The sequence below is a fragment of the Oryctolagus cuniculus genome, chromosome 11 (genome assembly GCF_051225735.1).
Source record: "Oryctolagus cuniculus isolate XC-2025 breed Fujian yellow rabbit chromosome 11, ASM5122573v1, whole genome shotgun sequence".
In the NCBI taxonomy this organism is placed as follows: Eukaryota; Metazoa; Chordata; class Mammalia; order Lagomorpha; family Leporidae; genus Oryctolagus; species Oryctolagus cuniculus.
The window spans coordinates 31,293,590-31,311,555 of NC_142877.1; the positions used below are offsets into that span (position 1 = coordinate 31,293,590).

Below are 17,966 nucleotides of genomic sequence, written 5' to 3' on the forward strand. Positions count from 1 at the left end.
TCAGCCTGATCAGGAAGCCTTAAGGGTTGACTCTGAGATCAGAGTGTTATTTACTGCAAATGTCATTCTAGGAGTCTGTTGTTTGGACTGCTTCCCATGTTGGTCCTTCCTTCCTTTTAAATTCTATTATTTTTACTGGATACTTGATGTAATTTATATCATACCTTTTAAATTTAGATCAATTTATCTATTGCCTTTAACATTTAATATGATCATTTTAACAGTGAAGATGGTGTTTATACCACCTATTCTTATGGGTTTGGAGCCCCATGACTAGTTCTTAGGCTGTACCCTTAGAAGTAAGTCTGTATGACTGTATGCAGAACTAGACTGTTTTACAGTTTTAGACTACCTCCTCCATCTCTTATTCCCTCTCTTATTTTTAACTGGGATCTTTTTCCAATTGCCTTGAAATACATATAATTAACTTTGTGTTACATAGAGAATTCAGCATATAGTATGAAGTAGAGAAATGAGAGAGAAAGAAAGAAAACAGAGAAAAAAACAGAAAAACAAAACAAAGAATATACACAGTAAAAAGTAACAATGGTAAACTGTCCCTCGATAATCAGGTCAAGGATTCTTCAAGACATTGATTCTAAAAGTGACAATTTCATTCTATAGCTTTCATTTTAGGTGTGCTATTAATTCTCCCAAATCAAGGAGAACGTATGATGTTTGTCTCTTTGGGGCTGGGTTTTTTCGCTAAGTATGAGGTTTTCCAGCTTGCTCCATTTTGTTGCAAAGGACCGGATTTCATCCTTTTTTACTGCTAAGTAGTATTCCATTGTGTACATATCCCATAATTTCTTTATCCACTCTTTGGTTGATGGACATTTAGGTTGCTTCCGTGCCTTAGCTATTGTGGATTGAGCTGCAATAAACATGGAGGCACAGATAGTTCTTTCGTTTACTGATTTCATTTCTCTTGGGTAAATTCCCAGCAGTGGGATGGCTGGGTCATACGGCAGGTCTATATTCAGATTTTTGAGGTATCTCCATACTGTTTTCCACAGTGGCTTTACCAGTTTACATTGCCACCAACAGTGAGTTAGGGTGCCCTCTTCCCCACTTCCTCTCCAGCATTTGTTGTTTGTTGATTTCTGTATGAGGGCCACTCTGATTGGATTGAGGTGAAACCTCATTGTGGTTTTGATTTGCATTCCCCTGATGACTAGAGATCCTGAGCATTTTTTCATGTTTCTGTTGGCCATTTGGATTTGCTCTTTTGAAAAATGCCTGTTAAGGTCCTTGGCCCATCATTTTATTAGGTTGTTTGTTTTGTTACTGCTATCTCTCTTTTTTAAAGATTTATTTATTTGAAAGGTAGAGTTACTTACACACACACACACACACACACACACACACACACAGGGAGAGATACAGAGAGAATTCTTCCATTCACTGGCTCACTCCCCAAACAACCCCAATGGCTAGGGTGGGGTTAAGCTGAAGCCAGGAGCCAGGAGCTTCTTCTGGGTCTCCTGCATGGGTGCAGGGGTCCAAGAACTTGGGCCATCCTCCACTCCTTTCCCAGGCACGTTAGCAGGGAGCTAGAAGAAGAGCAGCTGGGACATGAACCAGTCCCATATGGGATGCTGGCATTGCAGATGGTGGTTTGATTGCTATGCCACAGCACTGGCCTCTTGATGTCCCTTATAGGAATCTATTTATTTTGGTGCCAGGTGTGTTTTCAAAATCAGCATTGAGAGACTGCTTCTGAACATGATGGATCTCAATATTGCAGATAAATGGACAGTGATGAGGCAACCAGGGCAACGTTGATATGCAGCTTACTTGATAGAAGGGCAGCAGTTGGAACAAATGGCCAAGGGGGACATGGGTAGAGTTGGGGCAGAGAATTGAAGCTTGCTTCATAACTGGGAGTAGGATATAGAAGAAAGCCTATCCTCAGAAAGATCTGGCATCAGGTCATGTGGAAGCTGCTGTGGGACTGGCTGTGAAGGTGGCTTCAGCCTCTCTGGACAGAGAGCTGAAGCTGAGATCTGTATCCCAGTACTATGAAGTGAAACAGTGGCAAAGGTTTGGAAAACTAGTGAAAACCAAACAGTAGGCTGATTATATTGACTGCAGAACTAGAGCCTGTGGCACTCAAAAAGTGGCCAGAACTGGCCTGGGCAGCAGTGAAAGGGCTCAACTTTGAGGCAATTTCCAAGGCTACTGTTGAGGAAATTTCAGGGAAGCAGAGGCAGAGGGTCATCAGTTTAGCCTAGATGAAGTGCCCAGTGGTTAGCTTTGTAATTGATTAATGTGAGAAATCAGTATAAAGATACTAGAATTAAATAAGTGTGCTTGAAGACATCTTCAACAGATATTCATAATTCCATTGCTATCATCTCATAAGTATTCCAGGACTCCCAAATATTGAACTGTCACACTGTGATTCATGGTGCCTCATAGTATGATGTGATATTGTTTGTTGCAGTTTTAATGTTTCTATGTACACTACAATATTATGCCTATTATTATTTCTATTTCAGAAGGTTTTTCAAAATTTCAATTATTTCTTAACTGTAGAAGAGATTTTTAAGATTCCAACTCAATCTTTTCTTTCTCATAAACCAAATCCAGTTATATTTTCATGCCTATTTTACTTTTTGCTCCCCCTCCTCCTCTCTTCTTTTCCCTTAAATGGTTACTCTTCTGAAAATGACCCCTAATAGTATGTTTTATTAAGTTTTTTGACATTTCTGTATCATGCCATCTTTGTACATCAGTGATTTCTTTTTCATTTTTTCTGTTTATTTTTTAACAAGGTTGTGTAGGGTTTTCTTTCCTTTCCTCTAATGTGTGTAGAGTATGTGTTAATTCCACTTTGCTTCTACCCGTCAGATTCTTTATCTGTATGTAAAATTTATCTAAAGGCATGAGAGTTGTTTCTGGGAATTCAGGATTGTAGTGCAGTTAAGTGAACCCCTTCATACAGTTCTCCACATTACTTGGAAATTAGGATATGTGAAAAGTTTTGCAAAGCACTTTCAAAATCTCAAAACAATATATTTCACTTTGTGTTTCTATGGGGGTGCAAACTGTTGAAATCCTTACTTAATGCATACTAAACTGATCCTCTGTAAAAAAAAAAAAGAAATTATCAATTCCCAACTTGACTCTCACTGGGATTAAACATGACAATAGGTCTGCTCTGATTTCATCATCATTTAAAAAAATCATCTATTATTTTTCACTTTATGTTTCTGTGTGGGAGCAAACTGTTGAAATCCTTACTTAAGGTATACTAAGCTGATCTTCTGTATATTAAGATAATCGAAAATGAATCTTGATGTGAATGGAAGGGGAGAGGGAGTGGGAAAGGGGAGGGTTGTGGGTGGGAGGGACGGTATGGGGGGGAAGCCATTGTAATCCATAAGTCGTACTTTGGAAATTTATATGCATTAAATAAAAGTGAAAAAAAAATAAAAAATAAAAATAAATAAAAAAAAATAGAAAACCACCAAAAAAAAAAATCTCAAAAATTATAGGATCAGCCCCATACCCAGAGATTCTCTGGTGCTGAGTGAAACTGGAGCAACTGGTATATTCTTTTATGTGTTCAGGGTTGAGAACATCATCTCCAAAGCATATCTCATTGACCTGGCTTTATTTATCACAACCGGGCAACACATTGTCAAATTCACCTTCTTAAGAGCCCAGCACCAGCCAGGTCACATAGATAAGAATATTCCTACAAGATAGAGTTTTAGATTGGCCTTGTTGGAAGCAGACATTAACTGTCACCTGCCAAGGAAATAGAAGGACCTAGATTACTCATTGATATATTTGGAGGTGACAAAAAAATGATACTAAGCCCATAACTCTTCTAAGGAATATGTCTGAATACCAGCAAGAGACAGAAGCTATCAGATTGAGATTATGAGGATCCACTGTCACTTGTTTTATAGCAGTCAAGAACCTTGTTACACAGTATAGTAAACGTACTGACACTACCTGAATTCTAGTAGTAGTATTTTATCCCACAGTTTGGAGATAAAGAAGGTATGTCAGAGCCTGACTAATCCCTGCAGTTATCTCTGTGTGTGTGTGTGTGTGTGTGTGTGTGTATGTGTGTTTAGCTAGGTACTTTGTTACTTTGTTCTTTTTATGAGAGAGATGGTATCAAGTTTCCATCCATCACAGGAGCATTATCCCTGGGTTGGGACTGTAGTTCTTAGATTTGATTCTTAGTAGAGCAGGGAAGAAAATGTTCTTGCACAGGTCACCAGCTCCCATTCCTTTAGGCAAAGAACACACTTAGAAAATGTATCGTCTTTGCACAAAAGAAGAAGGACTGTGCACAAGTCTTGAAGCTGTCTTCTCCTGTAGGAGGAGAAGGATGTGGCCTGCAGGATTTTGCTGAATGCTAGCCAGAGGGAGACTGACCATTGACACAGGGCAGTGCAGTGCTGGAGGCAGCTGTGACCCTCAGAGGCTGAGTGGCTCTCTTGGTTTGTGCTTCCCAAAAGTACATCTGGAGACAAGTGTTTGCCATCTGAATATTTATTTTATAGGTAATGCCAGGAAAGAAGGTGTGGGGGTGGGAGAATAAGAATGGAAAACCTATAGAAGATGTGTTTAGGAGTGGGTTATAATGCTGGACTTGTCAGGCTCACTTCTGCTAGAAACCCTCAAAATTGTCCTACTACAGGGCAAAGAAACTGAAAGGGTATTTAACTTCCAAGTCTTATCCCTTATTATACCATAAGAGACAGACACTTACCTGTAGTGTTGCATGTTTGAGAAGAATGGAGATTTCAGTGGCCTTGAAGGGTGGGCTGGAAACATTGGCTGCAATTAGGAAGTTCTTAAAGGTCTTAGAATCTAATCTGGGATGTGCCTCTGATATGTTGGTCATATTACTTCGTTGGTTGAGGATGCTGGGATACCAACTTGCGCACATAATTGTATACTGATGATGATCTCCTATATTAATAGATTATTTTGGTATTGGATAGTTTTATGTGCATTAAAAGCATCCTTAGGCTTATTTAATACTTTTAAATTGGTTTGCATGTTTGGGAAGGTGTAGAGAATGTGTGTTCTTGTGCACTGGACAGTATTACCTCGGCCTTAGACTTTGAAGGAAAATTGGTTGGACATGCTAATGCATATATGATATAAATCACCACATTTATTGTACACGTATGGACTTCCTTAAGAGGAAATGGCAAATGCAAATGCTTTGATTAGAAAAGTGCCCTTCAATCCAGTGTGTTATGGTGTATTATGAAATAATTTGTTAAAGTGATCAGAGGTCAGAATAGCTGCTGGATGGAAGCCAGGTGCTTTTCCCGGTTCTATCAAAGCACTCTCTTTCTTTCCGAATGGGTTCTGTGCTAAAATTAGGAACAAAATGTTTGACCACACCAATGGTCTTCCTGTATTGTGGAAATTTGAGGTCCTGGGTGATGGTCACGAAGAGAGTTGGCTTGGGGAAGCCTGTTATAGTCCATCTCTTTCCCCATATGACTTGAGGGAAGAGTCAATAACCCAGAAGAGCACGTGACTAAGAAAGGCAAGTGGACAGAATATTGAAGGTCACAGCCCTGTTAGCTAGGGTGAGCATGCTAGAAAGCCATTTGTGTCAAATGGGGCAGTTTATAAAAAAATACACCAATGGGGAAGAGTTTATAAAAAAAATACACCTAAAAATGAGAACAAATCAGTCATGAATTTCGCTTTTGCAATGGTTTAACAGACCAAAAATGGATTTACAAATTTTCACCATTGATCACTGAAGTCTTTCTGGTTTTGCAGGTTTTTTGCCACATGGCTAAATTTTCAGTGGGATTGAAGGAGGTTGAGCTTCAGGAAATAAGTAGTTCTGGCAGCCAACATTGCTTGAATATATTAAAATATATGTGACATCATTGCGATTTTACAGTTTCTTATTTATCTGTCTCTATGTCTCTTTCCATGTGAATAAAAACAAACGTACATAAAATAGATGTTTTACATACTTACACATTCTGTTTCAGTCAAGATCCATAGTCAGGAAAGCAGAAACTGTGCCAGTTACTTTTTCTTAATGGATATACGCATACTCATATGCTCATAAAATTAAATAGTATACAGCATTGAAATAGGGATAAATTTAAAAACATAATGTTGAGGTCAAAATAAAGCAAGTGAAAAAACAATGCGTATTCTGTTGGGGAGATTATATTATATACAGTGCCAATTATTTTAATAGAAAACATATTTGCTAGAATATAGACAGAAGAATCTAATTTATTACAGAATAACAGATATTATAGGTAGCTACTACAGTTTATGCTAAAGGAATAAACAGAGGGACCTGGAGTAATCAGAAGCTTGGATAAGTGACCCAGCAGAACTGCATCAGAGGGGATACAGCAAGACTAACTCTTGGGACATGGTATAAAAATAAATGCATGAAACCACAGGATTGGAAGGTGGAGTCAAAGCTACTGGTAGGTGAAGAAAGGAGGCTGGCTCATCTGAATAGCCACAACAAGCTGATGGAAAGAGGTAGTACTTTCTCTCTTCCTAGTGTGCAGTCTCTGTCTAAAGCCCCTTCCAGGCCCAGCCTGGCAGAGAGCAGGTGGCAACATAGAAATGCGGTTGGCTGAGTCCCATCTAAACTAGCCTTTAGAAGGTGAGCTTGGAGATGAAACTTCATGATCACCATGTATACACATAGGGTTGAACCATGTGGGATTGTTGATGTGCATCTGAAGTATATTTCCATCTTCCCAAAGAGGTGGTTTTTCACGTTCCTGACAAATGCAGACAAATGTCTATTACATTTTGTATAACCAAAATATATTTCATGTGCTCACAAAGTTCTGCATCTCACAAGTGTATTTATATACAAATGTTTATGGTGATTGAAGACATGTACATACCAAATTATGTCAGAAGAAACTGATACAATTCTCTGACTGAGACAGAATTTATGTACCTACCTTCAACCTATCAACAAAGTTCATTCATCTGGGGATGCTAGATAGCTACAGTGACATGTTTTTTCATGGTGCTGTTTACCTCTGCAGGGGGCTTTCTATCCTGGATCCATTATTGGTTCATCATCCTGCTGCCTTGATTGTGATCCGCTGTCTTCCATGATGCATGGTGAGCATGTTCCAAAAGTGAGGGATTTATTTATTGACCCCTTCCCCCCAGTACCTAAATTAGAAGAGGGAACATGGATCTTGTGAAAAATTCCATTAAGGAAGTGAAGCCCCATGAAATTGCTGTTGAGATGGGGCTGTCTCTCGGGAAGGCAGTTGTCTGTCTATGTTTTGTTACCTGTGTGCATTTTTGGGCTGGGCTCTAGTCTAAAAGAAGAAAGGTATGTTTGAGCTTTCTTTATGGGAGTGATTCAGAGGCCATTGAGTAAGTCATCTGTGAAGGCACATGGTGTGCTCATAACAGCCTATGTGCTCCTTGGGCCCTTGTCAATGGCTATTGTGCTTTTCTGAGGGCTATGGTGCAAATTCCCATTTTGTTTATTTTTCATCACTCTATTTAAACAGAGTATAAGAGAAGCGAGAATGAGGCCTGACCAAACAGGGCAGAGTGGTACTGTGAGTCCAAAAGATCTCTGGAAGCATTTGTGTAGCAATAATGTGTGTAACTCACATCAGAGAATCCCAAAGTGGGCATTTCCTCTTCAGCAATCTACTGTCCTCTCCTGTCCCCTGGGGCCTGTAGCCTTCTCTTGTTCCCAACAAGCCAATGCCACAATTTCAGTGCAGTCCGACTGGAGTCCAGCAATGCCTTCTAATTCTGCCTCTTTTACAATAGCAGGGAGTAGAGGAAATGGACAAATGGGCTATTTTTGAGCCAGAAGTTGGCCCAACTGACAGGCATAATAGCAGCAGAGTAATGTTTGTGGGAAAGCCTGTTCATGAAAGATGACTTTATAATTGCCTTCCAGATCCCAAGGATAAGAGCATATGTTGAAATCAGTATAACTTTCTTAGACTTTCAAAGTCCAGCGTCCAGAGGCCCAGGAAATGTGTTGGCAGTGCGGGTGCTCGTCTGTTCATAAAGTGATCTTCTCCCTGCCACTCACCCAAATGCTCCCTGGGCATTTTGTTTACCCCTCACATAGTTTGTGCCTTGGAACAGATCAAATGACACCTATTAATACACCATGGCCTCTTTCCAGAGGGACTCATTATTGCCTTTACTGCTTATAAAATCCTTTTGTGCTTAATCCTCTTGGCACTTTCCTTTTTTCATCCCATCTGTCAGTGGGCTTTTGTGCCCTGTGGGTCAGTGTATCAACACTTCACTCTTCCTCTCCTGAACGCAGCTCCTGTTTCTGAAGTCCTTTCACTAGGGAAGGCTGGCGGAACAACTTTCACATGACAGGCAGGAGAACTGGAGGAAAATATAAATAAATAAAACTTCATTAGGCTCAGTACAGTTTAATTTATAGCCTTGGTAAGGCTCCTGTTGATATGGGATTCTTCCTTGGGCCCTAGTTTCACATTCTTATCTTGAGAGCATGGGCTTTCTGCTTTCTTTGGTACAGAGAAAAGGGGAATGGTGGTAACCCGTGCTTTGCTGGGAAAATGGAATGTTCTAAATAAGAACATTTGCTTCTCAGGTTAAACGTGAGCCTGGAGCAAAGGCACTGGAAAAAAAATCAGGTTTTCAACTTTTCTTGATAATTCTGAAGACTTTTCACTCTCCCTATGCAGTTAAACAACTTGCATGTTTTCAGAGAGTTTCCAAAGTGGATAATGGGGCAAAATTGGCACTGACTCCAGTCAACATACAGGATGGGTTGACTTACAAGATTTTAATTGATGAGAAAGTGAGCAGGTTCCTTTCTGTGTCTTGTGCAGTCCTTCAGCATAGTGTTAGAAGCAATGGGGCAAGGCTTATGTGTCCTGCATTTTTCAAACTTCCTTGTTAATTTTTGAACTGTTAACATCAATGGCATTTATACTGAGGCTTAACTGTTCAACACTAGTACACTAGTGGTAGAGTTATGGAGTCTCCAAGTACAGTCTGTGGACCTCCTCCACCAGAATTACCTGAAATGTTGCATGGAAATGCGATTTCTAACACCCACCCTAGACATGCTGATTGAAAATATTGGGTCTATCTGTTCAAAAAGTACTTCCAGTTCTTCTAGCTCACACCATTGTTTGAAAATTACTTTTGTAGAGGCCAAATGGTAACTCTAAGTGGGATCAGCAAAGATAAGACATTTCTCTCTGCATTAATTAGAAGGAATTGTGAAATATATTGGGATGGAAAGTCTTGATTATCTGTGAAAATAGTCTATGTGGAAAAATACAATGAAATGATATAATTTGGGAGGCTTTCCTGCTGTCCCCACACCTTCCTGCTGAGTCTGAACAGTACAATTGGATGTAGTCTTATCTCATGTTTTATTTCTTCTCCATGAAATTGTACTCATTTAGTATTTATTTGAAACACAACAGTAAAAGAAGAGTAAGAAATAATCACCCTTCTTTTACAGAGGCTGGGTGAATATGAATATTAAATTTAAACTGAACATTAACCAACATATTCTTCTTGTTTTAACCTTCTCAAACATTTCTTCAGAGCATTAATCTAGAAAGTTTCAGTGAGGACCTTATGATGCCTTAAGGTCACCTTTTGGAAAACAATTTCATATAAAACTCTAGGACTTGAGTTGTAGATGAAGTTGTATTGTCTCTGGAGATTGTTTTTCCTTCCCATTTAGATGAATGAATGACTTCATCAGTTTGATGAAGTCACTAAAAGTGCCCACTCAATTGATGCTTCACTGTCTACGGTTCTGAACCAGAAGTCAATGTTCAGTCTCTGGGTGAAAGAGACAGCTGAGTTTATCACATTCTTCTTCAGATAAGGCTTCCCTGAACCTGTTGGCACAATACCACAGAATGTAAAACAGGCTCCCAGAACACAATTATTTCCAGTCTTTCCCACATAGTAGACCCTTTGGAGCAAGCAATTTGTCTGTGCTCAACTTTTCCCTGTTGATTCTCTGAATCAGATAGGCTTTCCCCAAACCCCTGGAGCTACTAGTGCTGTTAATCTTTGCTCTCCACAAATGAGTCTTTTGTACTGCATGTTACTATACTTCAGATTGCTATCTGTCCTTCCTTTACATTTTAAAATATATTTTTTCAAATGAACAATAAGAGCAAACACCTCATGCTAAAGGAGGGGGGTTGGGGCATGGTGGCCTCTGGTCAATCTTGATGACAGAATTTATGGGTTTGGAGTGTTCCGTTGTCAAGGGACACAGGGCAGGGTCACCTCCTAAGGAGTAATTTGGTCACATGACGAAGGGCTAAGGATGAGAGAAACTGCATGGTTTCTGGTGCTGAACAATGACAAAGTTCACCGGTGTTCTCAGGTGCAAGGGAGAGTATAGGCCCTCATTGTTAAGACAGCATCAGCACCTGCCTTTGTCTCTGTTTCCCTTGCTGAGGCATTAACACTATCTTGTCAATCTGCAGACATGTTGGCATGAAGCATAACCACTGATGGATGGCTAGCCAGTCAGTGCAGCAATGTGGCTGGGCCTTGTTGATATGTGTCTTTGTGCACTCCTCTACCAGCTATACAAGTAACTGAAATCTTTACCTGACTCCAGGTCTCATGATGAGGCTTAACCCTTCATCAACTAGCTACATCTCTTTGTCTTGATACCATGATATACTGAAACGTAAAGGCTTGAAAAATTAAGCATGAGAAACTATGAGTACTGGTATTTTTGAATTGTCTTTTCCCCACCTAATTCCATGGAGATTTTCTTTTTATCTTTTTTTCATAAAATTGAGATTTATCATACACCATGTACTTTGTAGTCTACAAGTTGATGAATTTTTACAGTACATGGACTAGTGTAACCACAATCCACATTAAGATGTGAGCCATTTGGTTGTCCTCTGCCCTTTCCCTATTAATACACCCTTCCTCAAGAAACATCTTTTCTGTCTTCTATTCCCTATTCTTTTTTTAAATTATTATTTGACAGGTAGAGTTATAGACAGTGAGAGAGAGAGAGACAGAGAGAAAGGTCTTCCTTCAGTTGGTTCACTCCCCAAATAGCCGCTACAGCTGGCGCTGCGCCGATCCAAAGCCAGGAGCCAGGTGCCTCCTCCTGGTCTCCCATGCAGGTGCAGGGGCCCAAGCACTTGGGCCATCCTCTACTGCCTTCCCAGGCCACAACAGAGAGCTGGACTGGAAGAGGAGCAGCCAGGACTAGAACCTGGTGCCCATACGGGATGCTGGCGCCGCAGGTGGATGATTAACCAAGTGAGCCATGGTGCCACCCCCCCCCCCCCTTCTTGAACTTCATTAAACTGGAATGATACAGAATTTCTTTGGGTCTGACTTCTTTCATTCAAAATCATGTCTATGAGATTCATCCTTGTTGTTACATTCTTTTAATGACTTTATAATATTTCATTGTGTGAATACAGTGTAATTGGTCCATTTTACAGTTGATAAGCATTGGATAGCTTGCATCTTGGAGCTTCAATGAGAATTCCTATATAGGTCTTTTGTGTATATAAATAATAATTTTTGTTGGAGAGGTGCAAGAGTTTCAGATGTGTGGAGTTGTATGTTAGGCAGGTAAGTTTATCTTGAGGAGATACTGCTTAATAGTTAATATTCTTTTAAAAAGTCATTTGTGTAAATTTAACCTAGACATAAGAAATGGTAAATTTAAAACATTTAGATTAAACACAATATTAAACTAGTGGAAAGCACCACTCTATGATGCTGTTTACCTCCCAAAGTCTCAAAAATCATGGTTAGCAAAAATTAGATGATGGTGTGATGAATGCCATTTTTCATAAATATCAGTTATTTTGATTAAAAAAGATAACAAGAAATAAAGATACAATTGTTTATGGATCAGAATCAGCTGTGAATATTCCTAATTAATTATTTCCATGAATTGTAAGCTTTGGTCCAAGTAGGAGACATCACACTTCCTGAAACTGCAAGTTGAAACAGTACTAAGGATAGTTCTGTTCTACAGCTTTCAAGGTCTGGAAAATGAGGTCAAGGTAGATTTATCTGGGATAAGTGAGAGTTTTAAACAGAAGCCTTCCAACTTGGAGCAATTATGCTTCTACAGAACTCACAGACCCTGTCTCAATTAGAACACCTATAAAAAAAGGAAAGGGAAAAGTGCTGTCCTGTTGTTCTGAGATGCAAATTCATGTTCATTGTCTCAAAGAATGAGTCTTCTTTTGTAAGTGAAAATTCAGAGCAAAGACTATGGACTTGAGAAAGCCTTGAATGACTCTCTCTTTGAGACTGTGGGAAATACAGGAATGAAAGAAGTTCTGCTTTGAGAATCTACAAATCTAGTTTGGAGGAGGAAAGAAAATCATGAAATTGCTATGAAACTAGGCTTAGCTGTACAGAGTTGATGACCAGAGCCACACGTATGCAAGAGAAAGGAAGATCAATGTGTAGTAGTCAAGGCTTGTTGACAGAATTCCTAGGTAGGACAGTAGAAAGTAAATCTACTTAGAAGAATTTTTTTAAGAAAGTGAGGGTAGAGTACTCTTTGAGCCAAAATATAGGGAAGGAAATTCAATAATACTTTCAAAGAAAGGATACTTTTCCCCCAAAGTCAACCATCTGTGGATAAGTATCTTTCAATGGTAAGCTTCAGGTAGTTCATTATACAGTGGCATGGTTTTAAAATAGCATGGATATTACAGTGATTTACAGGTTCTGTTATTGTGTGTAACTTTGGGAACACACATTCCTAGACCCTACTCCAAGACTATGTAGTATCAGTCAACTATTGCTGCATAACAAAACAACCCCAAACTCAGTGGATTACAGCAAGAAGCATTTATTCACAAACTGAATGTTGTGCAGTTTTGGCTACAGTGTGCTGTAAATGCATTCATTCTGGAAAGCAGACTAAAGAGGCTGACACAAGCAGGACATATTCTTAAGACAGAGGTTGGAAGTAAATATAGTGTATTCTTCTGAAGGCATATGCTGGAAAGTTCTGCCCATATCCAATTTGTCAAAGAGATAACATGACTATGCCTGATATTAATGACACAGGGAAATAAACTCTGTCTTTTGTGAAAATTGGCAAGTTAGATGAGAAAAAGTGTGAATGCAGAGAGAGGTGGGAAAATGGGAACTGTAATTTACTGCATCTGTTAAGCCTTTAACGTACTATCACATAACCTCAGAAAAATTCCATGAAGTTGGCTCTATTATTACTCTCATTTACTGAAATGGTGTTTAAAAAAACCAGTGGAGTTAAAAGGTAAACCTTTCAGTAAGTGACTAAAACAGAAACTCAAATATATTTTAAAGATTAATAAGATCCAATAGTACCACATATTTACTTAAGTCGTGTTGCTGTTAAAATGCATGTTACCCAAACTAGAGCCTCATAAGCCTATACCTGAAACTCCCACTCCAAAAGGTGACTGTTCCCAACTGGTCTTATTTGGGGTCACATAAACACACACAAGGTAAACCCTTTCTAACACCTACTTTTTCAATTCAGAGAGGATTTGGGTCAGACCTGGCTTCCTTCTACCTCTTTCCTTCTCCATGATGTACACAATGAATTTCTAGGTCAGTCATTAAGAAGGCACATGTTTTATTGCTCCTATAGCTCTCTTGATTCTTACCAAGAATATCTGTTTTCATTTTCCCAGCTTTCACAGTATTTTAAAGAAAAGTTGGACTCTATTTGCCAATTGCTAATAGCTTGACTCTCATCCTGCTGACTTCAGAACCCACTTCATGCCATTTCTTCTTTTTCACCTTTGTTTGTTGCTCTATCCTATATTCCTATTCCATGAGCAGATCATCTCTACAGTATGACTCCTTGCATCCTATTTTTTTTCAAATATTAAAATATCCTTTGGGAAGCCATCAGGTCCCAAACCAAAACATTTCACCACTGTACTTTGTTCATGTATTTCCATTCTTGGAGGCCGCTAACTCATGGAACCAAGATGCACTAGAATGTCTCAAAAGGCATTGTTGTTTGTTCAGTGTCTTATGGTGATGCTTAACATTGTTCATTGATGTAGATTGGTTGGGCCTCAAAGTTCAAGAGAATAGTGATTATGGACTAGTTTAGAAACTGCCTGATGATATTTCCTGACACACAGCTCATTGAGGAGGGCATCTCAGCAGATAATGGTCCACAGTGCCTTGCCCTTTGGATTAATGGGTCAACCTAGCAAGTGGCACTTTAAAGAGTGTTTGAAGAACCACTTGGCCTTTTTCTGCCCTCTGTGAGGTGTTCTTGGATATGGGCAGAGGCACCTGATTCTCTCAAGGATCCATTGTTCTCTTCTTCACTCTGCCTTCCATGCCCATCAATATTACTCCTTTCATCTTTGGTTGACTTAACTATTTGTGTATTAGCTTACTTCTCTGTGACCTGAAATAATGGAGCATTTGGTCCACCAACTATTAGTTAGTACAATAACACTAGAAATGCAAAGTAAAAAATATTTTAGAACTTAACTAGGGCAAAAATGGATGTGGGACATGAAATATAAATTTGACCCAGATTCCAATGTTTGTTTATCAGTTATATTTCTATAATATTTAAAACTTTATTAACTATAATAAAAAATCCTTTAAATTTTTTATTAAGCAGTAGCTCACTCATGTTAAAGTTTTAAAAATATTACATACCTCTAACTTCATAAATGTAATTAACTTTATTTCATATATAGATTTCTCAGTTGATGTTTTCTATTTCTTGTTTTTAGTGAGGCAGCAGTGTATCTGTAACCAAGCCATGTTTATGTCTGGGACTACATTTGCATTACTTTACTTTTTTTTTTTAAATGGAAATACTTGCTTATCTATTAGCCCCATGATAGATACAAACTCTTCCTGAATAATTTATTTTCTAGGTGAGTTGATCAGGTTATTTTGGAGCATTCTCAGCTAGATGAGGTAGGCTTGGCTTTTGGACATGCTTAAATGTCATTCCAGTCTAATGTGGATAATAATAACACCTAAACAATTTCTTAAAGGCCTGAATTCACAGGAATGACAACTTAGCATTTGTTTTAAAATGAAGATAGATAACCTTTGTCTACATTAAACTTACATAAATGTGGCTTCTTTTCATGCTAACCTTGTTACTCAAAATTAAGAAAAGAAGAACTTTGGAGATCTTTGAAATTTACTTTGTAAGGAAATTCTCTCTTCTCATTGTCCAAGTTCTGTAAATTTTGAGTCTTTTAAAATGGAAATAAGTAGGTGAACATTAGAATTTATTTTAATCAATATTCTATGTTTTCATGATGATGGTAGGAATCATGTCACTGGATTCTATCCAAAGCAGTTGGGAGGATTGCACACATCTCACTCTTCTGCACCCCTTTCTGGATTAGGAAAAGCTGCAGCACAAGTTTCAGGAAAAGTTTCCCTGCTCTGTTGTCAAATCTAAAGGCAGCTTTGAAAATATCAGATTCAAAATGTTACGCCCCTCCCCCCCTTTTAAGTAACCCTCAGGGATTTTCTCTATTTCTCTTTAGTCCATTCAGTAAAAGATTAATGACTCTTTTAACCTACCAGTGAAATGCCAGAAAATTCCAAAGAAGTTCAAATGACTAAAATGTAGAAGAATGACAGTATCAACTGTTGTCAATGACATGAATCACCTGGAACTCTCATACAGTCCTGGTACGACTGCTTTATTTTCTTCGTTGCCTTTTCACACGTGTGTGTGTGTGTGTGTGTGTGTGTGTGTGTGTATTGTCAATCAATCCAAATCATAAACTGCAAAAGTAAGAAGGACTTTATTTGGGGTTTTAAAATCACAATTTAGGAAGTACAGATTTAGATAGCTCCAAAACAGTGTTTCACAGAAAGCGGGAAAGGTGGAGGCTTGTATGAGCAAGCAGTGTTGTTTTAGTATGAAACAGTAAAGATTCTTTTGTTGGGAACATTCTGATGGAGTTGAGAACATGGGATGTGTGACAGGGACCATGTATATAGTAGATAAAGAATGTATATGCTTTGTAAAAATGTCCATAAAACTAGAGTCTGATATCATCTTGATATGCCTCTGGAGTCTCTAGACACAATGTAATCATCTGTACTGACGTCATAAATAAGAGTGTCAATTGTTAAATCAACAACAGGAGTCACTGTGCACTTATTCCCCATGTAGGATCTCTGTCCTTAATGTGTTGTATTATGCAAATTAACAATAAAACTAGTATTCAAACAGTACTTTATACTTGGTGTGTCTGTGTGGGTACAAACTATTGAAATCTTTACTTAGTATATACTAAGTTGATCTTCTGTATATAAAGATAATTAAAAATGAATCTTAATGAAGAATGGGGTGGGAGAGGGAGTAGGAGATGGGATGGTTTGCAGGTGGGAGGAAGATTATGGAGGGGGTCACTATAATCCAAAAGTTACACTTTCGAAATTTATATATAATAGAATAAAAGTTTAAAAAACAATGTAATCATCTGTTCTAGATGCCTGAATTCAAAGGATGGAGGTAACCAAATTTCACATTTATTGACAGCTGCTCGGATCATGCAGAAATCCTGCTTCCCTAATGATCTTCCAGCTCCATTTTGAAAATTCCCTTAAAAATTGCTTTCATCATAATTTTCTCCTTTATTTGCACAGAATCTACCCTTTAATTTAGCTGGATTCAGAATCATAACCAATTAATTTTTCTAATTCAATTATTTGTTACATCCCTTCCCACCAGATTCCAGTTATATTTAAGGTTCAGTAAATAAAACCCCAAATGAAAACACTGAAAAATAATAAAAGTAGATCCAGTTGGTGTCTGGTGCAGGAGAGGGAAAAATATTTTCCCTTAAGTCTTCTTAGATCCTTTGGTTGAGCTACAAATTAAATTGACCTAAAACAGATTAACAAGAGAAAAATTGTTTTAATTTTATGCATACCCACCTATGCACAGGGGTCTCAGATCTGTGAGACTCAAAACAGAACCCGAGGATTGAAGCTGATATGATAGCACAGTGACCTGCAGAGAGGAACGGAGGTTTGGGGCTTCTGGGGGATCAGGGAGACAAATTATCAGAGGGTTGGTGGGAGGGGGGATGTTCTGAATGAAAATTCTCTTGTTATGTGTATAAAAGTATGGAAGGTGATAAACTTTACTTCTCTTCTTGATACAGACACTTTCAGTTATGAAAATGTCCCTGTAGATGTAAATTTCTTTTGTAAGAGGACACCATTTCAGAGCTACTCCTGTGTCTTCTAGTTTTTCAGAATACCCAGCTTAAAATAATCGTGCTAAAGAGATGTATTTTGGGGTGGCATCTTCTAGTCTCCTGCAACCATATTTTGTGTGGCACGTCCTGAGGTCCAACATTGGTATAATGTGAATTGCTGAAACTGCTATTTTTGCATGTGTGCCTCGAGGATTTTCAGACAATAGAACATGTTGCTCAAGGTTAGTTATCTCCCTCTTTTTCTATCAAAGCAACTTCGGCAGCTTTATTTTCCCCAACCTGCTTCCAGATATACCCATTTTTTTTAGGAACTCAGAAAGCAAACCTTTGTTTCTTCTTTGTCAGGAGACCTGATTTTCATGTCACAGAGGGCAACAGAGGATTTATGCAAGGATATGGAAGATTTCTTGAGTCTTTTCCACTAGGTAGGATGTACCTAAAAGGGCATGATCAAAACGCATTTATCATCACAAAAACAGAGCTCCTGAAACAAAATTCTTTGAAATGCTGTAATAAAAAAATCATTTCTATCGTTATCCTTAGTGTTATTCAAAAATGTTTCCCATTCCTTCCAGGTCTTCATGTCAGCTATAGTCATGTGATTTATTTTAGCTAAGGATGTGAGAAGTGATTGCAAGTTACACACAGAAGAAAGCTCTAAGAGAGTAAAAAGATCACCATTCGATCTCTTTCTCTTTGCCATGATGACCAGAAATATCCCAAATAAAGGCTCTTTTGTCAGCCCAGTTCTCA

The 17,966-nt window shown here is 38.5% G+C and overlaps 1 long non-coding RNA gene across 3 annotated transcripts in view; it reads left to right on the forward strand.

Annotated features, from left to right (window-relative positions):
* Positions 1 to 17,966, forward strand: part of LOC138844330 (uncharacterized) — a 271,898-nt gene that overhangs the window by 135,106 nt on the left and 118,826 nt on the right. For all 3 annotated transcript variants that reach the window (XR_016215905.1, XR_016215906.1, XR_016215904.1), the window contains one exon: positions 7,032 to 7,110. This is a non-coding gene — a long non-coding RNA (uncharacterized LOC138844330). The remainder of the gene's footprint in view (positions 1 to 7,031; positions 7,111 to 17,966) is intronic.